This window comes from Taudactylus pleione, unplaced genomic scaffold (genome assembly GCF_031769625.1).
Source record: "Taudactylus pleione unplaced genomic scaffold, aTauple2 ptg001123l, whole genome shotgun sequence".
NCBI lineage: Eukaryota > Metazoa > Chordata > Amphibia > Anura > Myobatrachidae > Taudactylus > Taudactylus pleione.
This window is the reverse complement of record NW_028285524.1, coordinates 866,893-894,283: the sequence shown is the minus strand read 5'-3', so window position 1 is coordinate 894,283 and position 27,391 is coordinate 866,893. Positions and strand designations below refer to the sequence as shown.

At 41.4% G+C, this 27,391-nt stretch overlaps 1 pseudogene; it reads left to right on the top strand.

The window, feature by feature from the left end:
- Positions 1-3,162: 3,162 nt before the first annotated feature.
- LOC148453630 (delta(24)-sterol reductase-like) lies at positions 3,163-21,501 on the top strand (annotated as a pseudogene).
- The last annotated feature ends 5,890 nt before the right edge of the window (positions 21,502-27,391 follow it).

Sequence of the window (27,391 nt, the reverse complement as noted above, 5' to 3'; positions counted from 1 at the left end):
ATTAAAGGAAAAATGCAGTAATAACCATGTTTCGGGTTCTTTACCGCATTTCCATATGTACTAAGCCCCGGCCGCACTTTTATAGGTGCAGAGGGTAACGCCAGAAAAACCTGGCGTTACCCTATAGAAGCCTATGGGCTTCTTACAGCGCCCTGCCGTCGCCCAGCGCTGGCCCCCACTCACCTGCTCTCCATGGTCACCGTCCCGGGCTCCTCCTCCTCCTATTCTTCTTCCAGGTGCAGGGAGGACGAGGAGGAGCCGGCAGGAAGCTCCCGGGGCAAAGGGCAGCTCTTATCTACGATACTAATCACATATGTTAGTACATATGTGATTAGTAAGGTTGCAGTGATTGGCGGAATGTTCACCACAACCAGTATATCCCAGCCATAGTGCCAAGTTTACATATCTGTGCTTATAACTTCATCATCCCACGTAAATATAAAAGATATAGGCATCTTCCCACTATAAATATATAAAACACATTCCCAGGTATAGTTATATGCGCTAAAAACGTGATCATCCCAACTAAATAAAAAGGATATAGGCATCTTCCTACTGGAAACATATAGAAAACAGTCCCAGGTACAGTTATATGCGCTAAAAACGTGATCATCCCACGGAAATAAAAAGGATATAGGCATCTTCCTACTGGTAACATATAGAAAACATTCCCAGGTATGGTTATATGCGCTAAAAACGTGATCATCCAACGTAAATAAAAAATGTATAGCGATCTACCTACTGGAAACATATAGAAAACATTCTCAGATATAGTTATATGCGCTAAAAACGTGATCATCCCACGGAAATAAAAAAGATATAGCCATCTTCCTACTGGTAACGTATAGAAAACAGTCCCAGGTATAGTTATATGCGCTAAAAATGTTATCATCCCACAGAAATAAAAAAGGTATAGCCATCTTCCTACTGGTAACATATAGAAAACAGTCCCAGGTATAGTTATATGCGCTAAAACATTATCATCCCGCGGAAATAAAAAAGATATAGCCATCTTCCTACTGGTAACGTATAGAAAACAGTCCCAGGTGCAGTTATATGCGCTAAAAACGTGATCATCCCACGTAAATAAAAAAGATATAGCCATCTTCCTACTGGTAACGTATAGAAAACAGTCCCAGGTATAGTTATATGCGCTAAAAACATTATCATCAAACAGAAATAAAAAAGATATAGCCATCTTCCTACTGGTAACGTATAGAAAACAGTCCCAGGTATAGTTATATGCGCTAAAAATGTGATCAGCCCACGGAAATAAAAAAGATATAGCCATCTTCCTACTGGTAATATATAGAAAACAGTCCTAGGTATAGTTATATGCGCTAAAAACGTGATCATCCAATGTAAATAAAAAAGATATAGCCATCTTCCTACTGGTAACATATAGAAAACAGTCCCAAGTATAGTTATATGCGCTAAAAACATTATCATCCCATGGAAATAAAAAAGATTTAGCCATCTTCCTACTGGTAACATATAGAAAACAGTCCCAGGTGCAGTTATATGCGCTAAAAACTTGATCATCCCACGTAAATAAAAAAGATATAGCCATCTTCCTACTGGTAACATATAGAAAACAGTCCCAGGTATAGTTATATGCACTAAAAATGTGATCATCCCACGGAAATAAAAAAGATATAGCCATCTTCCTACTGGTAACATATAGAAAACAGTCCCAGGTATAGTTATATGCGCTAAAACCATTATCATCAAACGGAAATAAAAAAGATGTAGCCATCTTCCTACTGGAGACGTATAGAAAACAGTCCCAGGTATAGTTATATGCGCTAAATACGTGATCATCCAACTTAAATAAAAATATATAGGCATCTTCCTACTGGTAACATAGAAAACAGTCCCAGGTATAATAATTATATGCGCTAAAAACGTGATCATCCCACGGAAATAAAAAAGATATAGCGATCTACCTACTGGTAACATATATATGGACTTGCTGTAGTTTGTTAATTCTCAGATGGTGTAAAAAATAGTGACATCTATAGCTGTGAATGGGAACTACAGGAGATCATCCCGATCATCCCTTTTTGTGATCATCCTTTTAGTACATCCCTGTTACCTGTCGTTTTTTAGCACCTGACTTTGCGTCAACTGATTTTGAGTTTTATTATTATTTGGTATTAATGTGCTTTCACCATCCACTGTCATAGATTACATGGTTGCCTCATTATTAATCAATGAGCCACTAGAAAATCCCTCCATACAGGCCTATAAATACTGGGTCGTCACTGGGCTCCTGCTCCATAATATAAACAAAAAAGTACATTACGTGCTTTTACTATCAGTTTTTGACATCATTACCTTGTATTGTATGGCGTTGCTGTTTTATTTATTCATATATCATACATTTTTTACTGTGATTGTATTTATGTTGACATTTTTTGTTTTTGTCCAGTTTCCGTGTGTTCTGTGGGCCTGATTCAGAGCCGGACACTATTTGCGGACGGTCTTTCCAATAAAGGGGCCGGCTATTTAAATTGAGCACTCGCTCTTTGCGGTTTGTTGATGCCTCTATGTCTGACAGAGCGGACGAAAAATGCGCTCGCTATTTTGTAAAGACGCCCCTTTGCCGTTCGCAACACACGTCATCTCCGGTATTTATTAGATTAATCGGGTACATCGAAAGGCATCTGAACTGCTCGCAGTGCTTGTGGTAGGTTTTTCTTACCGCTATCACTGCGAGCAGTTCAGGCTAAAAGACAACCAAGTGACGTGGTCGATGACGCTCCTTTACTAATTATACACTTGCATTAAACGCCCTTTTGACCGTTTGGCACGCCTGCATTCGGATCTCCACTCCCCCGTTTTCAAGCACCTTCCCGTTACCACTCACAAACGGTACATTCTGTCAATCACATTAGCAGCCCCTCGCTGTTTTGCGAGCGCACGATTTCCGACCGCAATGACTGGTTTGCGCATGCACATTACGACGCATACGCATGCGCAGTTGTGCGAACATCGCTCAGAGCGAACGAGCGGCCGCTCTGAATCAGGCCCTGTGTATTCTTTTTGTTTAAATATCTATTTGTTTAAATGTAAAAACTTTTTGACAAAAATAGACACAATTTTAAAGGTTAAAAAAAAGAAAGTCTATGCATTAATGTTCATTTTACTTTCTAGGGTTTCCTCCTCTATGAAACAATGGATGTTTTAATATACCTGGCCAGTGTCCTGGTGCTGCTGCTATTGTGGATCAGAGCAAAGGGCTTTGAGTACATCATCGTCCACCATAGATGGGTCGTCGTTTGCTTATTTTTGCTTCCTCTCTCGGTAGTCTTTGATGTATATTGTTACCTGAGAGCATGGCTAGTGTTTAAGATCTGCAGTGCTCCCAAACTCCATGACCGCCGAGTAAAGGAGATTCAGGACCAGGTGAGATATGGTTACCCTATGGTGTTCGTGAATATTTTTGCATAGTGAGGGAGTATAATTATTAAAGAGGATCTGTGATGCAGAAGGAAGCTGCCTACATACCTCTCAGCAGCTGAGATTCTGCATTTGTTTATAGTGGGGGGAAAGGCTATAATATGGAACATAGGAGCTGATTCAGAGCTGCTCGCTAGATGTGTTCGCTCGCACGATGTGTATGCAAATTGCGTAGGCAGTGCAATCACACAGCATTGCTTTAGCACACCCACTATTTCTTAGAGAGCGATCACATAGTGTATGCAGACACCCACCAGCCTGTTTTTTTTTTTTTCACATCATATTTATTGGATTTTTCATTAAAGTATATATTTGACAACAATTGGTTCATGTCTTAGAATGCAATTCTTTAACAAAGTATAATCAGCCATATAAAATATCTTAGTGAAATTACATGCATATAATACATAACTAATCTCAATCTTGTTGATCGTAGCAAGACAACAACCTGTTCCAATATTAAGAATTTTATAAAGAAAAGAAAATAGAAGCAATAACAGAATATAATGAGAAAGTATTATTTAAAGAAAATAATATAATATAACTTAAATAAAATAAATTAATAACAATATTAAATAAATAATAAAAAGGAACGGTCACATAGATACATCTGTCATATACATTTAAGCTAGCAAAGTAATTAAGCATGAACAATTGAACGGAGATTAAACATCTCCTTTTGATATTATCATATAAAAAACATACTCTTTGTTATGTAACTTCTATACAATTTTTATACATATACCGTTCTGTCGATTCAAAAACTGTAAATATTTGTTTCTGTGTTTCTGAAGGTAAATTGTCGATATATGGTCCCCATTTACTATAAAACTTTTTTACTCCCTTCTCTATCTCCGGAATAGCTGAATGCCTATCATTATACAATACTCTCAGTAATAATTGAGTTACTTCTGATAGTTTAGGTGATCTATGCGATATCCAAGATCTCAGTATTGTTTTTTTTGCGACTGTTACTAGAATAGTCAAAAAAGGTTTCATATTTTTTTTCCCTCTGCTTCTAGATTCCAAGACATAAAATTTGCACTAAGAAAGACTAAAGGATCTAGCTTAAAATGTGTTAAAAAAATATTGTTTATGAAAGTAAGTATTTTATTCCAGAAACGTTGGATATATCGACAGTACCAGAAATTATGAACAAATGTAGCTTTTTCCCTTCTGCATTTCGGACAAACACCTGTTTCTGAAGATATATAATGACTTCTTTGATGCTGGGAGATATATGCCCTATGAACCATTTTTACATGTATTTCTTGGAGATCAGATGAATGTAAAATACTCAATACATCTTCATATTGATCAATTAATATCTCCACCTGGACAAAAGACGGTATATCTTTCTGCCAAGCTTTAATAGTACTTTTCCATAAAATATTTCTATTAGGACATATCAGATCTGTATACAAATATCTAAGTTTGTATTTAGTTTGCTTGACAAATGATCAAAGGATCCATTTTGTCAGGAGATGTCATAGCCATCGGAATTGATGCAATAAAATGTTTCATTTGAAGATAGGCATAAAAAAATTGTTTAGTGAGACCGTATCGATCTTGTAACAATTGAAAAGATAATAGTCCTCCCCCTGGATCAAATACATCAGCAGTAATTTGAATACCTTTTTTAATTAAGCGCAAGTATATTGCATTTTCCAGACCCGGGGTGAACAAGGGGTTTCCCACAAATGGTATCATATTGGAATGCCTAGGATTCCTTCCTAATTTCTTATTTATGGCCCACCATGTATTATACGTATCTCTAAACATTATTTTACTAAATAGGTGTGATGGTACTTGAGCTATCGGGGTATGTAGTAAGGCACTAGGTGAAAAAGGAGTCAAAAGAGCAGCGTCTAAGGCCAAAATCGTAAAATCATTTTTATTTAACAACCAGTCTATTATATATCTGAAAAGTATTGAATGAGAATACTGTAATAGATCTGGTAATCCTAGTCCTCCTTCCGTACATGAAGATTGTAATTTTGCACGGGCAATTCTAGATTTCCCTCCTTTCGAAATAAATTTCTGGAAAGCAATGTTTAGTAATTTTATATCGGAGTTAGATAATTTCAGTGGAATCATCTGCATTATATATAAGAGTTTAGGAAACAGTATAGCCTTGATCACTGTTATTCGTCCTAAAAGTGAAAGGGGTAATAAATGCCAACTATCCAATTTTTTTATATTATTTTTTATAATTGGGGTATAGTTTATTTTATACAATGAGGATAAACATGAGGGAATATAGATACCTAAGTATTTAAATTGTGTGGTGACTATTTTGATATTTTGCAATGGTCCAGAGTCAGGTAAAATGAATGAGTCAGTATTCAAGGGTAAAATTTCACTCTTATCAATATTAATCTTATAACCGGAAAACTTTCCAAATCGTTCTATTATTTCAAAAACTACCGGGATAGCATGTTGAGGATATGACAAAAAAAGTAACATGCCATCTGCGAAAAACGCTGCCCTGAAATCTATACCTTTTATTACAATACCTTGAAACAAAGGTGATTGACGTAAAGACAAAGCCAGAGGCTCTATTGCAATTGCAAAGAGCAAAGGTGATAAGGGACACCCCTGTCTTGTTCCTCGAAATATGAAAAGTGGATCTGACAAAAACCCATTACATAATACTTGAGATGTGGAGCTAGAATATAATATTTTAAAAAAATCAATAAATTTTGGTGGGAAACCAAACCTATTTAATGTGTCAATTAAATGTGTGCAGTGAATCATATCAAACGCTTTTTCAGCGTCTAAAGTCAGTATGGCCTTTGGTATATAAGTTGTAGAAATTTTACTGTGATGTAATACTGATAATACCTTACGAACATTTACAACCGAATTTCGTCCAATTATAAATCCTGTCTGATCGCAATGTATTATAGAAGTATATATTTCAGGCGTTCTGCCAAAATTTTTGTTAGTAACTTGTAATCGATATTTAATAAAGATATAGGCCTATAAGAGCCAGGGTTTGACAAATCCCTCCCCATCTTTGGAATTACATTTATCACCGCCGAATTAAAATAAAGAGGCATATTTCCCGAATTCAGAATTTTGTTGAATACCTCAATCAGTATAGGTGTAATTTTAGGTGACATGAACTTATAAAATTCTGCCGTTAGGCCATCTGGGCCGGGAGCTTTACCTGTTTTCAATCCCAATATCGCCCTTGAAACTTCTAGTTCCTCAATCTGCGATACTAAGACATTACTTTGTTCTTCAGAAATATTTGGCAGATGTAGATTTCTCCAAAAATGTAAAGACTCAGAGGCGTCAGAAGACGGCTCTGAATAAAGATTTGAGTAAAAATTCTTCATTGTTAGTGCTATTTGTGCATTGGAGATTGTCAATTTACCATTAGATAAGCGTAGTGGATGTACCATCATCCTTGGCCTCTGTCCTTTCAATAAATTTGTTAATAAACGACTAGATTTGTTCCCAAATTTACAGAATGTGTTCTTTTCTAAAGGAATAATTAGATTCCATCTTAATGAATAAATTATCAAAATGGGTTTTGGACTCTAAATATTTAGTTTTAGTATATGATGTAGGAGAGGTTTTATAAGTTTGGAAAGCATTTGTTAAAGTTTGTTGTGCCTTAAGGTAATCTTCAGCCAATGTTTTTTTTATCGCTGACGTATATGAGATTATATTTCCCTGTATAACAGCCTTAGAGGCCTGTCAGAACAATATTGGGGCATCAGAGCACGATTGCGAATTATTCAATCTATACTCTTCCCATGCTGATTCCACTTTATTACGAAATTTGATGGATTGAGACAGGGAAGAAGGAAATCTCCACGACCGATAAGAACTTTTTTCCCCCATTAGCTCTAGGTCTAACCAAATCACAGCATGGTCCGACAAACAAATGGGTTCTATTTCTACACGTGAGATCCTCGGCAATAAGGACGAGGATGCAAACGTAGTCAATCCTAGACATAGTACCATAAGCAGCCGACAAACAAGAAAATTCACGATCTGTGGGATGAAACACCCTCCAAGTATCTAGCAATTGTAATTGTTTTGTAAACATAGGAATACCTAATTTTGGAGTACTACTTCTACCCATCTTCGGAAATTGTTTGTCTAGTTGGATCGAGGATACTAAATTGAAATCTCTACCAACAATCATAGGGACATTTGTATAAGGACTAAGATCAGCTATCAATTTTTGAAAAAATGATTTGGAATATACGTTGGGAGCGTAGACATTACAAAAAATAAATCTTTGTTTTTCTATCAGAGTATCACATAAAACAAATCTCCCCTCACGATCTATTTTAGTAGATCTTAATTCTATCTGTAAATGTTGTTTGGCAAGTATTACTACTCCTCTGACCTTTGAGGAGTAAGGGGCCGAAGTAATAACTTTCCATTTTAATATGTTTAACTTGAGAATCTCACTATGGATCAAATGCGTCTCCTGTAGGAATATCACATCTAAATGCAACTTATTTAAATACAATAGAGTTTTTTTACGTTTTTGTGGAGAATTAAATCCACCAATGTTCCAGGATCCTATTTTCAAGTTAACCATTGTCAGTGATAAAAAATTTGTTTAACCATATGCCACTCTAGAGTAATTGCAAGCATGTATATGTCAATCCGTAAATATATAACAAACATCACATTAATTAAATAAAAAAAAGAAATGAAAGAAAAAAGGAAAAAACAATCATCTAAAACATAATCTAATGAAAAACAAACGAAAAAGAAAAAGAAATAAAAACAAACAGGGGTATATACTGGATATACACATTGACAGCTTCTGATACATATATATCAGTGGAATCAACCACTCACTCAAATATTTTACTATCATGAACTACGCAATGTGGTCTTCCGGTTGAGGAACGTAATCTATACGTCCCCAAAATAGAGACTTTTTTCTTTTTTCTTTAACTCCTAACCAACACCGTCTTTATCACATTATTACAAAAGTGACCGCAGTGATAAACATGAAATATATTTTGCAATATATAATATATTGAGGAATAAAACATAAAACATATCTCAGAATTCTCCATCAGTACTCCAAACTGATGAAATAGTTATCATCTTAGGTAATATGTGTTTAGAACAGAACACATAATTCACCAGCAAGTATAACTACAAATTTCCTGAACTTTGATGTACATAAACTTTATCAATAGTGCTAATTTAGTTATACACATAAGGGAAAAGGTGAGAGTATTCCCTCATAAACATATTTCAAGTAGAACCTGGTGAAAGAGAGGGTCTGTGATCATCTTCTAATTCCTTCAAGTATTCCTCGGCATCAGCAACTGTGCGGAAGTCAGTAAATGTCGTGCCCTCATACAAACGGAGACGTGCAGGATATAAAAGTGCAAATTTTTTGCTTTGCTGAACAAGACGCGCACATAATGGGGAGAATTCTCTTCTAGCTTTGGAGAGTTCAGCAGAATAATCCTGAAAGATGAAAAGTTTGTTTCCTTCCCAAACTAAATTACGCACTTTACGTGATGCAATCCAGAGTGTCTCCTTATGTAGGTAATTCAGGCATCGAAATAATAGCACTCTAGGCCTGGATCCGTCAGAGTTACGCTGAGGTCCCACACGATGAACTCGTTCTATTATAATGTCAGCGCATTTATCTTGCACTATAAGCAACGTAGGTAATGTCATGCGAACAAAATCTGCCAGCTCAACTCCTTTTATCGATTCAGGTACACCGACCACTCGGAGATTATTGTGGCGTGATCTATTCTCCAAATCATCCACCCTATTCCACAGTTGATTATGTGTTTTTGTGACTTTAGCAATTGATTGCTTCATCTCCTGCACATCATGGAACATTTCCCCCAAACGCTGCTCCGTCTGCAAAACTCTGCCTGATATCTGGGCAATCTGATGTTTAATATCCTCTGTCTGGGCTTGCAATAATGGGTTAATGGCCTCTCTCACCGCCTGAACCAAGCCCCCGTATGTAACCGGAGTGTCTGCTGCAGGTAATGATAAGTGCTCACCCTTATCTCCAGAAGTCAAGGAGTTGGTGGAATATGCAGAAGTCTCCTCTGTATACTGCGCAGGAGAAGAGTCCTCTTGCTCTGCACTTGTAGCGGTGGACGGCGCCATTTTGTTTTCTGTTCGGCGCCTCTCCTGCTTTTGCCTCTGCTGTTTACTCGGCATGAGAGGGAGAAAATATTTCTCCATGCAGCGCCCAGCTCTCCACTTGTGCAGGGTTCTCACTACGTCCAGTTGTAGAGGCTAAAGTAGCCTTGTAAAAGGTATGTTGGACGGGTGGTAACGGAGCTGTCTCTATAAGCTGCTTTCCATGCGGCAGCCGGAACCGGAAGTCCACCAGCCTGTTTTAAGATGCCCACTTGAGCACGGCATGTCCAGGAAGTGTATACAACCATCAGTACATCGGGGAACATCGGATGCGATCGCAGCGCTTGAGTTTGACCATACCCTGCCGCAAGCACTGCGAGCACTTCAGTGTAAAAAAAAGCCAGGTGACGTGTACTATGATGCTGTCTTTTAATTATGCTCATCTCTAAAACTCAGTTGAGATGCTCAGGCACGCCTGCATATACACCTTCACTCCACCGTTTTTAATGGCCAGCCCCTGTTACCACCTACAAATGGCTTCCCCTGTCACTCACTCTGCTGGGCTGTCTTTGCGCAGCGAGTGAACGCATTTGGAACGATTCTAATCAGTGCAAAGTGAATAGCGCCGGGAATTAGCTCCCGGAGCTATTTATTCTGCAAGAAGTTAGGTCGGGAAAGGTTCGTTCTCACGCCTTAAACAGGGTGTTTAGGCGCGAGAATGGGCATTCTCCGGCTAAACTTCCTGGCGCGATGCTGTTTTCCCGGCGCTATGGGCTAAAAATAGCATCGCACTTGGACTTTTGTCGGATTTCTGCTCGCATCCCCGGAGGAATGAGAGAAGAAATCCTAGTCAGGCAGCGCATATGAATTGAATAGCCCCGGGAGCTAATTCTCGGCGCTATTCACTTCGCGCTGAATAGAATCGTGCCCATTGTGAACTTCGATAAGGTATACGCACGCGCACTGCGATTCATGCACACAATGCATACACACTGCATAGCATCGGGCAGCAGCAAGCATTTGCATCTTAGCGAGCGAGTCTGAATGAGCTCTATAGCTCTTTTCTTTGGTCACAAATAAAACCTGATTTACAATTTGGGGCAAATCCAACTAAAGGGTGAAGATTTGTACACGGACAAGTCATGTTGGGATGCAAATGGTGCACATGCAATTGTCTTGCTTTTGTATGTAGCACACAACTATTAGGCAGCTTTATATTTACAGTGTAATTCAGCACTGAGCTAAGAGGTCTACCCTTCCCAACTCCAAATCCGGTTTACTCTCATGAATTCTTGTATGTTTCCTTCTGTGTAGGACACCGCACTCTAAAGGCGCGTTTCCACTACACGATTAAAATGAGCGATTGAAGGATTTCAACATCGTTATCGTTCAATCAATCATTAAATGTGCAGTAAAATTTCCAAAACGACCAGTGATGCGCGCTCCCGCTGGTCATTTTCTACATCTATCATCGCCTGAACATGCAGGCCAACATGCCAATATCGACAGGTTGTGCATGTTAGGGGATGAGGGAGGGTGCCTGCACTGAACGACATATTGTTCAGTGTGGGTACATTATCCACTGCACAGGATGATGAACGATTGTACGATTACAATGTTGTAATCATACAGTCGTTCCACTCTCGTGTAGTAGATACACACCTTAAGAATACACTTGGTTCTTAGATTTTTATATTGTAACTTTAAGAGTTCAGTGGTAGTACGTGAGATTGCACATGTCAAATAGGCGACCTTATTGTGTTTAGGATTGGACAAACATTATAATAAATAATAAGTTTAATGCAGGGGTTCTATGGGTAGGAGACTTGTATGTATGAACGTTCATTGATGTAGTGTTTTATTTAAGTGTAGATGAATTTTGCAATGTTTTCTATTTGAAAAACAATATTTTTGTTTTGTGATTCCCTTATTAGTATGTTTAGTTTTATATATCATATTATTATTATTATTATTATTATTATTACAACAGTTAATCCATTGTACAGTGTTGGTACACGATTATCACATGACATTGATTGTCTGCTGAATGCTGTGCATGATTTCCCAGGTGCGCCGGTGGAAGACCGATGGAAGTAAAAACTTCATGTGTACCGGTAGACCAGGCTGGCTAACAGTGTCATTTCGTGTTGGGAAATACAAGGACACGCATAAGAACATAATGATCAATCTTATGGACATCTTAGAGGTTGACACCAAGAAGCAGGTAGGTCACAGACCGGAGTTTGCAGCTGTTTTCTTGAGGATTTTGTGTAACTATAGATATATGTTTTTAGATATTTTTTTTGTTTAAATAATAAGAATATCTTCCCAGGAAATTAATGCACAGCAATCTTTGCTCTGAATCGCCATTTCCCTCTTCCCTTTCTCATTTGAAATTGTTTTTGTTTAGGTTGTCCGTCTGGAACCATTGGTGAATATGGGTCAGGTGACTGCCCTGCTTAATTCTATTGGCTGGACTCTGCCGGTGGTGCCCGAGCTCGATGATTTGACAGTAGGTAAGAAGAAAGTTTGTACTTTTCTGTTTCTGTCATCTGTCAGCTTGTATATAAGAAACAGGTTGACGTATAATGGTTGCTCTTGGAAGGCCATATAGCGATTGGCCAAATCATTATGATCAGTACTTTGTTGGACTGCTTTTTGCCCTTAATATGGCTTGAATTCCTCTAGATATTGATTCTACTTACTGTCGGTATGTTTTGTGGGGAATATTAGCCAAAATGTGATGAACTGTATCTCCACAATGTTGCCTCTGCCAGCCAGAAGAGTTGTGACAATACAAGAAGGATGTATGCTTTCGTACTGTTGTCTCCATATATTCACCCTACCATCTGCATGGTGTACAGGTGTTTCACCCTGTTTGCAGCAAATAGAAATGGCCTATGGACAAGCCTTCTGCTTGAGTAGCCCATAAGATGCAATATACTGCGTACTATTCGTTGAGAGGCCATCTGAATTGTTCCCTGATTCAGATTACCCGTAATTTGATGCACTGCTGCCATCTGTTAAGATGCCCATCCACTAGACGATTAAATTGAATGATAACGATATTGTTCAATCGTTCATTAATTGTTTGCAAATCATTAAGAAAAATTCGAAAACAACCAGCGATGCGCGCTCTAGCTGGTCGTTTAGACATCTATCATCGGGAAAACATGCTGGACAACCTGACGATAACGTCAGGTTCAGCATGTTTGTAGATGATTGATGTGCATACTCTGAATGACTGCTCGTTCAGTGTAGGCACATCACAGACTGACAAACGACTGCACGATTACAATGTCGTAAACGTGCAGTCGTTTTGAGGGCTGCTAGTGGATGGTCAGACTGAACCAGTCTGCCCACTCGCCGTTCCTCTTGAGCATCTAGTAGCCTTTACGACCACAGGCCTTGCACTCGGACCCAGTTTCTGTTTTTTGTCTGCTGGTTCACTCTGTGTAGCCTTAAAAGCTGCCACCCTCAAAAATAGAACCAGAGCAGCCGTTTTGCTAATTCTTGCACTGCTGCTGCTGCGAGCACCAACAATCATTCCACGTTCAAAGTCTGTCACATCACGTTGTTACCTATTGCTTCATGAGTGATATGCTTCATTATCTCTGCATATCTTTGCCTTTCCGATTTCATGTGGATGTGCATTGATAACTAGACAGTACTAAGTTAGACAGACACCAGAAAGAAGACAGTGCATAGGTGACAGGCAAAATGGTCGACAGCGTATTAGGTTGACATGGTCAAAAGGTCAACACAGAAAAGGTTGACATGTTTTTTTTTTTTTTTTAGGCCAAACCCAACCCTAACCCACAGCATAACCTTAAACGTAACCCTACCCTATAAATAACAAAAAAAAGTATCAACCTTTTGACAATGTTGACCTAATGCACTGTCAACCATTTACCTGTCGACATTTTTACCCTGTGAACCTATTCACTGTCTACCTATTGACTGTCTATCTTGCTACTGTCTATCTACCATCCAGATACCTCCTACACAGATTCAGACACCCTACGTCGGCATTATCTGCGGAATAGCTACTTTGCATAAAATCGCCTGTCGTAGTAATTTGGGCACTCAGCGTTTGGATACAGTGGGAATGGTCAATGATGATGTATTTCTTTTTCTGCAGGTGGTCTGATTATGGGAACAGGAATTGAATCTTCATCCCATAATTTTGGACTCTTCCAACACACCTCCTTGGCCTATGAACTTCTCCTTGCGGATGGAAGCCTTGTGCGGTGTACACCAGTAAGACACAATTCCTATTTACTATTGATATATTAAGGTACTTCTATATTGTATGCAGATTTAAAATGTGTATGCTCTGTGTACTGGAACAGTTCTGTAATAAAGCCTCATTTCAGACGGAAAACTCTGACCTCTTCTATGCCGTTCCCTGGTCCTGTGGTACTCTGGGGTTCTTGGTTGCTGTGGAAATAAAGATAGTCCCAGCTAAGAAGTATGTGAAGCTATAGTACACTCCTGTGAGGGGTTTGGAGAAGATCTGTGAGAAGTTTGCCATGGAGTCCAAAAAAAAGATAATTATTTTGTGGAAGGTTTGGCTTACTCATCTGATGAGGCAGTGATAATGACTGGGGTCCTGACTGACGAGCCTCAGCCCGACCAGGTAAGTAGCACTATATGCAAGGAGGTTGAATGAGGTGAAAGTAACTATTTACTAAAGGTATTTAAGGATGTATGTCATAGTTGGAGATGTAGTTACCATCCCGGCGCTCAGAATACCAGTGCCTGAATCCCGACCGTTGGTTGGGTTTAGGGTTAGGCACTAGGGGGAGGGTTAGGGTTAGGCTGCGGGGGCAGAGAGCGTTTAGGGTTAGGCTGCGGGGAGAGTTAGGGTTAGGCTGCAGGGGAGGAGGCTTAGGGTTAGGCTGCAGGAAAGGTGGGTTAGAGTTTGGGGGAGGGTCAGGGTTAGGACACTTACCTAAATATGTCAGGATTCTGACTGTCGGGATACCGCTGTCAGTATTCTGACCGCCGGCATCCCGACCGCTGGTATCCCATACCCAACCCCATAGCAGGTAGATAACAGGAACACACAAAAACTTAGCATTTTTATTTATTACTGTATCAATATTATGTAAGTGTTGTAAGTAAAGAAGGAATAGTATTAGATTTAGTGCCGTTGGTAAATAGCTGACTGGGAGACAGGTTATGCTCTGATGCAAGAAGGATGGGAAAATGTGGAGGTTGAAGAAGAGAATGGAACATAATTACATACAGTATATGCTTTTAAACACAGGAACACTAACAGGAGTCCTCAGTTTCAGTGATTGTTGTAGCCCATTCTAGAGTGATGGTAGCACAAATCCTATAGCAACTTTTCCAAAACGCGTTAAAACTTTGGGTACTTACAAAGAAATGCGTGAGGGCATAGTTTCCAGGCATATTGTGAGACAGATCACAACAATATACTACGGGAGTTTGCCAGTGACCGTTCTGTATGTGCAGAGAGCTGCATTGTTATTTTGTCTGTGGTGTAGGGAGGTCTTAACCTACGGCTTCCTATAAAGATCAATGATGGAGAGGGGGAGGCCATTGATGAAGTGCAGAGCTGTGTGGTATATCCAATATACCAAGGTAGTCATTAGGGAAAGCACCATAGATTGAATCAGTCTTTTGTTATTAGGCGTATTATCCTAAAGAAAAGACCTACAGTATAAGTAGATTTAATAACATTTCTAAAAAGGAAAAGGGATGTTGTTCCCATGGCAACCAATCAGATTTTAGACATAATTTTCTATAATATACTAGTTAAATGATAGCTACACTCTTAATTGGTTGCTACAGGCAACACCTGCACTTTTTAGAAGTTTTAGTAAATCTACCCCCAAGTTTCTGCCTCTGCTTTCTTAGTAAATCCTACATGTCAGTGCAGAGAGAGCATTACAATTATTAAAGGGTATTCTGACAATTTAAAGCCGCTTATAGAATTGCTTTACAATGACTATTTGTTAGATCCAATGACTATGAATGGGTTACCATTATGTACTTGTTAAATGTACTCACTGTGGACTTGTTTTAGAGTTAATGTTAGTTGGTTGCAAGTGCAGCTGCATTGTGTGCCCGGAGATAAATCCAGATCTTGTCCCATATTCAGAGTTGGGCGCATCTATACGACTGCACCTATCCATCCTACCGTGAACGTAGCCGTCATCACTATCAGCGTCAGACCTATAAATGGTGTAAAAGATCCGTCTGCTATCAGATGGACCTCTGCAAATGCTCAACACTGCTTAGATCATAATTCTGCATATACGCCAACGACACGCCCCTCTGTAAACCTCGTCTACATGCGAATGCCCAATTGCTACCCAGTTACACCCATTCAGCCTCTAGTAAGACGTGACTGAGATTTGCATGGCTCAGAATCACCTATAGATACATTTTGGCTCCTGTTGCTAAAAATTGTAAGATCTGTCTGTGAAACTGACTCACATTTAATTCTGAATCGGGTCCTGTCTACTTCAACATGTGAGAGGTGTAATACCAGCATATTGTAATGTTTTGCTTAGGGATTTCCCATATCTAATATTCTTTTATAAATTGTCTTATTTTTTGACCCAAACCTAATCCTTAAAAACTTTTTTTATTTCATTTTAAAGATCAATAATATTGGAAATTATTGGAAACCTTGGTTTTTCCAACATGTTAAGTCTTATTTGAAGAGTAACCGAAGTGGAACAGAGTACATCCCCCTACGGCATTACTATCACAGACACACACGGAGTATCTTCTGGGAGTTGCAGGTAGGTGTCCAGCTCCGCCAGTGCACAAGTGCTCTAGGAAGATAGGATTGTACCAGTGCTGCTAGTAGGACTAGATTTGTAATATCATGTCGATAAACATCGCCTGTCTCAAGACGTTAGCGAAGTATTAAGAGTTTAACGTTTATTAATAAATGATTTATTAACAGTGTGTCAAAAAAATAAATAAATTTGTAATAAACTTTTTTTTTTCTTTTTGTTCTCCCTATGTTTTAGGACATAATTCCTTTTGGTAACCACCCAGTGTTCCGGGACCTGTTTGGTTGGATGGTTCCTCCAAAAATCTCTTTATTAAAGCTCACCCAGGGCGAGACCATCCGAAGGCTGTATGAGCAGCACCACGTGGTGCAGGATATGCTTGTTCCCATGAAATGCCTACAAAAATCCATCACTGCTTTCCACAAGGAGATTAATGTGAGTTCTAAACAATTGTTACTGCAATGTACAGAGAATATGGCAAGCTTAAAAAAAAATACATTTTTGTTATTGTTTTGCAAAAAAATTTTTTTAAAATGTTCAGACTACTGGATCTGATTTGGATGCTTTTCTTGCCCCAAAACATTATGGGCCTGATTCAGACCCACTCGCGAGCGGCTGTCCGCTCGCAAGTGGGTCGATGTTATGGACTGAGCATGCGCACGACGGAGTCGTGTCCGATCAAAGGGGGCGTGCTGTCAATGTTGATTGACAGCACGCCCCCTTTGGTGGGCGTGCCTCCCTGACGGGGGCGTTCCCACGGGAACGCCTCCCGTCAGAAGCCGGCCCACTGACATCACTAGTGATGTCAGTGGGAGTGATTTTGGCTCTGATAGAGCCAAAATCACTCCGGAGCTTGCGGTTGAAAACCTCAACCGCAGGCTCCGGCTCGCAATTTCGATGGTCGCGATGGTCTCGACCATCGCGGCCATCACAAAGCACGCTCGTATAGCCTGTGGGTGGTGACCCACAGCTATACGAGCGTCCAGGAGGACGCTCCATGAAAATGGAGCCCGGCCCTCATTCAGAGAGTGCGCTCTGCTCAGAGCGTACGGCTCTGAATGAGGGCCTATGTCCCACAATCCTTGAAACAGTCTTCCATGATGATTCCCTACCAGATAGGAATTGGTAATCAGGGGTGTTCGAGGAGTTTAGGCGAATTGAAAGAAGGAGCCCCCTCCGAAAAAAATTTGTGGCCTGGTCCTATTGCCCAGGGTCACTTACAGGAGCATGGGCCTGATGCCCACTAATCAGTGCCACAGGCCTAAGGCCTGATTACACCCACGGGTCTAGTGCCCGACAACCTGGTGGTCTAGGGAGGGGTTAATGACGGGAAGGCCTCATAGAGGGCCTACCTGTCTGGCAGAAGAGGCTGCAGTGGAGAGCTTCGTTAGCTCTTTTACTTTCCCACTCTCCAGTCCTCTGCTGCATTCTTCTGCTAAATCAGCCACGGCGATTGCATATGCAGCTTGAGAGCCCACTGTTTGCTAAGATACTTGCAGTGTCTGCATCAGGTCAGACCAGCTTTAAATGCTGCGTGAGTGGTCGATGTGCATCGATGGCACCGATGTTTATGCAGAAGACCGACAGTGGACGGATGTGAGATAGCAGCAGTGGGAGTCTTTATGTCGGCGGTGCTTTGGCAAGCATTAGCCAAATGCTTGCCAATTAGCATTCGCAGCTGTGATCGCCCACTGAATCAGGTCCACTATCCCAGCGCCGGCCACTGATGTGTCCCACTGGGGACACCTCTCACTGGACTGCAGGAATGCTGGTGCTGGAATCACACACTCGATCCCAGTGTGTAGCACATCTCCACACTCTACATTGCCCTGGCCGGCGGCGCACCTCTCTTCCGGGCCTGTCATGGCACCCAGGGCACGTGCCCCGCTCACCCTGGCCTCGTTACGCCACTGTTGGTAATGGCTCACCTGTAGACAGATGGTGCGCCTCCTGCTACCACAGGAAGGAATACTTAATATTTTGTGAGAAAGTGAGGCTAGTAAGGAATGGACATTGGAGGTCAGCTGAAACCTGGGTTTTGACAACCCTCATGCACTGAAAACCTGAAATATATCGGATCCCAGAGTCTGAACCCTTTCCAGAGAGAAAAAAAAATTGTGTGTGACACCCGTAATATGGACAGTGGTGGAACTTGCACCCCACCACCCAGAGATGGAATTACCTCCACCATTTAAACACACGTCCAATTTTCCCTTGGAGTTCTGTTTGCCCTGTCTACTAGGCCCCAATAGAGCCACACTCTGTAGCCTGTTAGCTGTTGGAGAAGACTCTCTGCTAAATCATTCCCTTATCTATAGTAGGAAGGCAGGTTGCCCTGGGTTGCTATCCAGGACTGCAGGAGGATACAGGCAGAACAAAGTCCTGATTAATCTGCAGGTAGTTTACTCTGACATTTGTCACAGCCATTATCTGCATCATGCAAGGATTAAGGCTCAAGACAATCCTGTAGATCACTAAAATGATTTAGGCTTTCTAGTTGTCAGAGTAAAAGGACAAAACCCTTCCCTGAGTAGGTAAGAAACAAACAGGAGACCATCCTCATTGGGTAGTTACCATTGGTCCGGGCCATACGCAGGCTGATGTGGCAGGACAATTGGGAGGAAGAAGCACTTGGAGACTGGTTATAGATAGTAGGCACATGCATCTGTAAAGTGCAAGGTCCCCGACCAGTCCGAAACTGCTTCTATAACTCCTACTATTGGACACGTCATGTGTGCAAGACTCAAATGCTGCTGTGTTTATTTGTAGCCTGATTTGTTGCTAACTCTTTTAAATGTGATATACTTAGATATTAGTGAGAGCTTATCATGTTGATGGATCTTTGGTGCAATATTTCTACATACAGTATATCCTGTTTGTATTTCATTTCAGTTGTAGTCAGTGTTAGTGGTATATTTACTGAAGATCATATTTAATCGATTGAAAATCATTCAAAATCCATCAACATTTTTATTGTGTTTTTAAGTATTAGTAAATGTGTGATTTAGCCCCACACACAACATCGATGGTAATATATTTTGAGTGATTTTCTAAATCAATTAAAATCAACTTTTAGCAAATATACCCCTAATGCTGGGTACACACTAGACGATTTCTCGGAGGATATGGCGAATTGGACGGACATATCATCTGGATCGTGTAGTGTGTATGCACTATGCGCACCCCTGCACAGCGACATGGGGGTCATGTATGGAGCGAGCCATCTGCCGAAGCCAAGAGGTGAACGATGTATTGGTCGGTGGGACACCGCATAGTGCAGTGTGTACGAACTGCCCGGTATATCGTTCCAATCGTACCATCAGATGTCGCATTGGCGGGTCGGGTAATGTGTACCTGGCTTTAGTGTCAAGAATTCTAGACTAAGGGCCTGATTCCCTACGGATCGCTATCGCGATTACACATGCATGTCTGCTGTGAAAATATGCTAATGAATGCAATCGCAAAGCCGTCGTGCAGCCAGCATAGAGACGCCCACTACCGCTATCTCACATCCGTATTACCTTACAGTCCTGTGTCTACATTGGGAACATCGAGTAACATCGGCCCCTCACGCACAATTACAGCAGGTCTGACCTTACTCGGAAATTGCTATCCGCATCGCACGCAGTGAGTACTCAAGTTGCATATGCTTTTGCAGTGGCTAATTTATGCACGCCCATGCAACGGCGTTCAAAAGGACTGGCACGCCTGCGTTTCTCCGACCACTTCCCCAAACACTGACCTCCATCACTCACTCTGCGATGGCTTTCTTTCTGCGTGGGTGATCACTGTGCGATCGCAATGCTATCACGCGCACAGCGTTTCATACGCAAGCGCAGTACGCCCCATCGACCAATCTGCGCACATGGTTGCAATTGCGATTCGTGATGAATCAGGCCCTATGAGTTGAGCTTGATGCAGCTATGTCCAGGAGCAATTTTGTTTTTACACTGGAATTTAAATTTGAGCTAGCACGTGCTCTTCCCAACTGGGGGATAAAGGGCCTGATTCAGAGCCGGACGCTCAGAAGCTGTGAGAGAAACTGAACTGCAAAAACGCTTTTCCAGAGGTGTATAATAAAATCCGTAAAGCCGCACGTCATTGATGGCAAAAGACATAAGCTACAGAAATGGACTGTATACAAAAACCCATACTACAAGCCTTTTCCCAGCCGCTTGTAGGGGCTCTGAGCCTAATATTGTGCCATCACTGACGCAAAGACTCTTTAGAAGCTGCACCTTGTACAACCTTGTGCAATTACACCTGGGCAGTCCCAGTGTAACCTATTGTTGTCCAACGCCACAGATTTTTAGGACCCATGTAATTCAGACATAATAATTGTGATAAGAGGTCCAAAACGGAACACAAGTTTGGGAAATGAAGACCGAATTTCTATCCGGGGCTGAATGTGAGTTTTTTTTTTCAGAAATGTGAAACCAAATAATGGTAATGTTTGTGTATTGGGAAGTGCCAACAAGCATAAATGGTTTAATCAAATGCTTTGTTTGTTTGTCTATATTTTATTATGTCATAATAAATATTGGGTTGTGTGTAGCCACCTGTGACTATTTATGAAATGCATATGAGCAATGCTAGTACACCAATATACTTACAGCATCTGCCTGTACAAATCATTCCGTGGGCCCGATTCAGAGCAAAGCATTGGGCCCAACTGCGCATGCGTCCGAGAAGCACTACACGTGTGTCCTGATGGTTACCAGTAGGGATCGCAGATCAATATTGCATAAAGATCCATGCAATTGCAGTGGGGCTCTTGGGCGATGACTGTGGGGTGGGGGCTAACGGGAGCGGTCATGCCCATGATACTGGTGGCCATGGACCCACAGCAGGTCCAATGGTGCGGCCATGGATTCGCATTGCAGCCGGTGAGCTTCTCTATAAAACACACATCCGCCGCAGCATTACCCTACAGCCGCTACCTTCCTGCCTCCACCTCGGAGTAAGGCCCGGTACCTCTGTTTGTTATATTTAGTAACTGCCATAATTATAGAATCTCTCTTCTCGCATCTACATCTATATCTGCCTGTTATCTGCGTACAGCTCAGTCTTTCCATATGACTTTCCATGCAGTTGCTCATCATCTTAAAGTGAGATTAAACTGCTAATTATCTTTGCTTTGCTCTAGAGCTGTGGTGTTTAACTACTGCGAAGTAATTTGGGGGGAATTCAGGGCCTGATTCAGACCTGGTCGCTCTGAATCAGGGCCGGGTTTTCTTTTTTTTTAGAACGGCCTCCTGGCCGCTCGCATAGCTGTGGGTAACCATCACGACCATCGGGCTGGCGACGAGACCCTGCGGTAGGGTCTCGCTTCCGCAAGCCCAGGAGTGATTTTGGCTCTATCAGAGCCAAAGTCACTCCCACTGACATCATTACTGTCAGTGGGGCCGGACTCAGATGGTAGGCGTTCCCATGGGAACGCCTCCGTCTGGCCGCCACGCCCACCAAAGGGGGCGTGCTGTCAGTCACCATCGACAGCACGCCCCTTTTGGTGCGAGACCCTGAGCGACGTATTTCTCCCTCCGTCGTGCGCATGCGCATTCTCACAACATCGACCCGCTAGCGAGCGAACTTTGCTCGCGAGCGGGTCTGAATGACCCCCACAGATAATGCAAACATCGACTCCCCGAGTGAGTCTTTGGCCAATCAGAATGTCCACCAGAGCCGTGTTATCTGCGTACTGGATCGCAGACACAGCTGGAGAAACGCCCGGAACATACCTCCATTTTAGTCGACACTCCCAGTTACCTCCCACAAAATGTTCGCTTCCTGTCCATCACTTGCAAATGAATCCTCACTGCACCGTAATCGCAATTCAATCGCCACGTGTGCTCATTGTGGCTGTGACGCATGCGCAGACCACCGATAATCGCTCAATTGCGTGAACATCAGATTAGCGTACAACTTTGAACCCTACGCTTGCTAATGACTGACCTTTGGTTTGTGTACTGATTCCCAGTGCTGTGCTGCCAGCTCCTGACCCCCGGCCTATCCCTAACAACAACATGTCTCATGATTCTATTGTCATCTCAGCCCGAACTTCTCAGTTGCTGCCTGGAGGAGCCAGGGGGTCACAGAATGTGCATAGCTCGCAACAAAGCACATTATGTCCTTGGGGTGGCCCTGTTCCATACTGGGGTATTCACTAGACCAATCCCCCATGTGAGCCAGCACAAACTACTAGTAGAAAGTGGGTATATTGCTGGTGCTGTGACAGCAGGTGTTTACTTGGTTCCATCAAAGACCACATCAAACTGTAAGTCGTTTTAATAGAATATTCCAACATTCGCACATTTAGTTATTACATATATCTCTCTTCTGTGCTCCTGTAACACTTTCATGGGTGCTCTGATGTCCTACAATATGACTTGCAGGATCACGCCACCTATATTAGAGCTTTAAATACTAGGGAAAAAAATACAAAAGAATTGAACAGAGGTACAGGAAAGTGAGAAAGATGTAATTATAAGGCAACCTTGTGGGAAGTAGCGTAAGCCTCCACAACTCGATAAGTTGTAGCCAGTTAAGCAAGGCCCTAACTGTGTGTGTGTGAGATGTGATGTGTGTAGTGTATGCTATAGTAGATGACTTGGGGGGTGATGTATCAAACATTCTAAAGAGTGGATAAGTTGGGCTTAGCAACCACTCAGCTTCTACCTATCATTTTATAGAATATACTAGATAAATGCTACCTCGGAGCTGATTGGTTGCTATGGGCAACTTCACTTGTCCACTCTTTTTAGAGCAAAAGAGGCCCTCCAGCTGTTGTTAAACTACAAATCCCAGCATGCATTGTAACAGTTTTAGTAGGGCATGCTGGCATTTGTAGTTCTACAACAGCTGGGGGGCCGCTTATTGCCCACCCCTACTTTAGAGGGTCTGATTCATTTCCCTCTAACAGTCATAAGTCCTCCTTTTTAATTAATTGTATATCAATTTATGTGGTATGAATATTTGCATTTCCTTACAGTGCATAATTGCAGGCTATACAAAGTTGGATGGAAGCGTAAATACAGCTAATTCAGACAATTCTTTTACCCCAAGTATAGGCTGGTGCACGTGTGAGCTGATGTTGATAAGTAATAAGCTACGCATATGGATAGTGGGCAGGGCAGAGCACAGATGCGTACAGCTCTGCTTCCAGGCGAACATACGCATCCTTTTCCATGCACGTAAAGAGGGAGCATCTGCGGTAGAGTTGCGTTCAACTCTGCATTGACCCTGTAGTTTGTGTAGGAGAACTATCTCCTCTATAGACCATGGGGTACATTTAATAAGTGGTGGGTTTGGTTCTGGTTCTGGTTGCGATTGTGGTGGAAAATGAAGGGAAACAACAGATCTGGTATTCTGCCTTTTACAGATACATTTTTCACATAAAAAACACTCACATTTACAACAATAAAATATAGCCCTGCATAAAATCTTTGTTCTCTCCAACCATAGTAGTGCACATCTTCCTACCAGAGAGCAGGGTTATGTCCTGCACCACTAGGAGATTCCTCAGATTCGTTTCCTTTGTCATCCACATAAGTACAAGTAGTGAGATCTGCTTCTACTGTGCTGTCATTCATTTATACTTCAAGTTGGAGGCACTCATGTATATAAAGTGTGGTTTTAAAATTGGATCCTTCTAGTGTGTTAAAGCATAATACTGTGAGTTCTATTCGCTGAAAAACTTACTATGGCTTTCCTTTGTTTACCTCTTTTTCTTGTTTGTTGGGCTTTTAGTATATTATTATTTAATATATCATTAAAATTTGTATTGCAGTATATAATTAGTGGGTTACTTATGTACACCACCATAGTATAACTTCCTTTCTCATTTCATTGAACATGATCATGTTGTAGTTATTAGCGGTAGCACCCTATGAGTTGAATATAAATCTGTTATAGTGTCAATGGTGAAGTTATTTAATCGGAGGGGGATATCATTGCCAACAATTATTATTGAAAGATAACAGCAGTGACTACTCCCTCATAGGACTCTAATTCATTTACCCATCCATGCTGAATCCCTCAATTACACTGAAGGACAGTGTTATGAATTGAGCTGTTGGAAAACCTGGGAGTGCTTCATAAAATAACAAGAGGTAATAACTATTGAATATCTCCTGGAACATATAAGAAACAGACCACTATATATAACAATTATCCTGATGAAAATGAGTAACGTGTGCAATTAATAGCAATAGACAGATTTTTGCATTAAGATGTTAATGATTAATTCCCACAGTTCCTCTTAACACATAAAACATTAGATTATCCATCATTTCAAGTTCTCAGCCAAAATGATGTCCGGTAAGCCTCATCCTCTCTCTCATGTAGTAGTAGATTGTAGTAGAGGACCATTAGCCGGTGCTACTAATGGCTGAACAGGCAAAGTACTGTGTGATCTCTGGATCCGTTCCCTAGAACAACAAACAGTGGAATTAGAAAATATAATGGCCGTCAGAATGAGAATTCAAGTCCATCTTCTTGTAGGGCACAACTTACATGTTAAGAGGATGTATAAACAATACACTACTGAGGGGGACATTTCTGAGACTGATGCACAGATAACAGAACACAAAAGTTGCTGTAACTCAGCAACCAATCAGTTTTTCTAGTACAGTTTGAATAAATTAAAGGCAGCATCTAGAGCTCTTTAGCCTCAGTGAGCCCACTGGTTGCTAATCACATGTTAGTATATATTATACTAAGGATGTGGTTCCCAAACTGGGTTCTGTGGTACCTGGGGTGCAAATAAATTACTTGGGCCACCATATTTGTAGGCTGGGCCATGTGCTACCTGTTAGCCTTAGAACGTCAGAGTGCAGCCAATTACACAGGCTGCACTACTTGTGTGTGGCTGTGCTGTACAGCCCCATCTGTCTTCTCATTTCTCCTCCCTCCTTCTCTGTGCAGCAAAGTGAGAAGAGGTTAATGAGCACCAAATATTTGCTGCCAATACAACAAGGGTGAATGAGCGCTCTGCACAGATTCCTGTCCTGATGGGAGAATTCATTGTTGTCTCTTCTTCACCAGTCCAGCCCTGACTTTGGTCCACCCACCCAAGTTTGTCACATCCTCTGTGTGCATCTCTGCTCCCTCTCTGTGTCCCTATCTGTCCCTCTCTATCTCCAAAATGTAATATGTACCTGTTTCTCTGTCAATCCTTTGTGGGTATATCTCCCATTGTCCCTCATCCCAGCTATTCCCCCTATGTTTTTTTGGGGGGAGATTCATTTAAGTATGAAGTTCCAACTGTGCACACAGCAGGTTATTACTGATGAAAAGTCTAGCTTACTCTTGCTTGCACCTCTATGGGGTGCAAGAAAAAACGTGTTAGGAATTCCCGTCATAGGACCCACATTGTATTAGTGCACAAGGTTCCAACAGAACCTCGAAGCTAATGGAGGAGTCTATTTACTAAGCTTTAGATGGAGATAAAGTGGACAAAGCTAAAGTACCAATCAACCAGCTCCTAGCTGTCATTTTTCAAACACAGCAGTTAGGAGCTGATTGGAATGCACTTGATCTTAGTAAATAGCTCCCCCCTGGCCTAGGGATGCTGTGAAAAAAATGCTGAGGACCTAAGGGGACCATGTACCAAACAAAGTTTGGGAACCACTGTACTAGGGTATGTTAACCATTGAATGCAAAAGAACCAAATTGTAACTCACTTGAAAGCTTTTTCTTTTTCCCGATCAGAGAAAGAGCGTGCGGTTTTTGAGAGAAATGCGGATCGGTAAGTTTTGCCACTTGTGGATTTGTTGATATCGTATCGACCAACGCCGACTGGGTTCTGCAATGTGACAAGTACAGTAGATTAACTGAATGTGAGAAACAAGGGGACTGGATAATCCGGAGGTTCTAATACTCTGTCTAAGACATAAGCTTTCAATTTGAAGACAGTACTAATTCAGGGTCCATATTCATAAACGTGGCGAACAGAAGGAAAATGCTAAAAGTATTTGAAACTATTTTTATACTATAAAGCAAAAAAATAAAAAGCTTGCTGTAAATGTGAGTGCGAAATACCCATAGATCTCAGGGAGTTACTGTGTAAGTTTGTGCAGAGCAACCCAAAATCTTAGGAAGAGCTAACTTAGGCCGAGTCAGCACCAGTAATGCAGAAATAAAAAGAACATCTATATTCTATGCACAATAAACTTACATTACTTCCAAAGAGGACTCTGCATGACTTTCTGTCAAATCGCTTAGCAGAGGTCAGGAAGGGAACCGAGGACTGCCTCACAGAAGCGAACACTGATTTTACATCATAGGAACCAGGACCTGGGGAATGCTATCATGAAAAACAATAGATCAAGATGCAGTGACACACAGTATATTAGTATAACACAGGCATAACAGGCCGCACAGACACTTCCTGTAAGAACTCTTGCTGCGCGTACATAAACATTGCAGATGTTATTGCCTAGGTGTCATTAGTATTGATACTGGAAGCTAGTCACTAGGAGGACTGTCACAGATCACCCCACTAACCATGTGCACTTTATTGCTCCCTCTAGGGACTGATTCTGAGCCAGACAAAGTGGCGTACGTGTTTGCGCTCTTCTGTCACAGTCTCACCTGTGACTTTATGCTAATTCTACAATAAGCACTTGGTGTACAGCCGTGCGCAGGAATGTGCAAGGACTGAGACAGCCACTTTGTGCATCTGTAGGTGCTACATTACTGCTTGGTGCGTCACTGCTAGGTGCAGATTCTCCGTCAGAGTGTGGCCTCCAATGCACGCAATTAAGCATCTGATTCCAAAACCCCTCCTGCGACACACCCGCAAAACTCCCATAACACACCCATAAGATGCATCTTCCTGTGTCAGAAGAGCCACCTCCCAGTTACCGTTCAGGAATGCCCAATACATTTCTGATTCCATGCAAAGGTATCATTGGGTCCTGCGACTTTGTACCCACATACTGTGGGACGCTCAAGCTGAAATTTAAACGCATGCAAAGTTGAAAAAACATTGACCAATGCGAGAATATCGGCATTGGAACTAACTCAGATTAGGGCTCCTAGGGGTACATTTA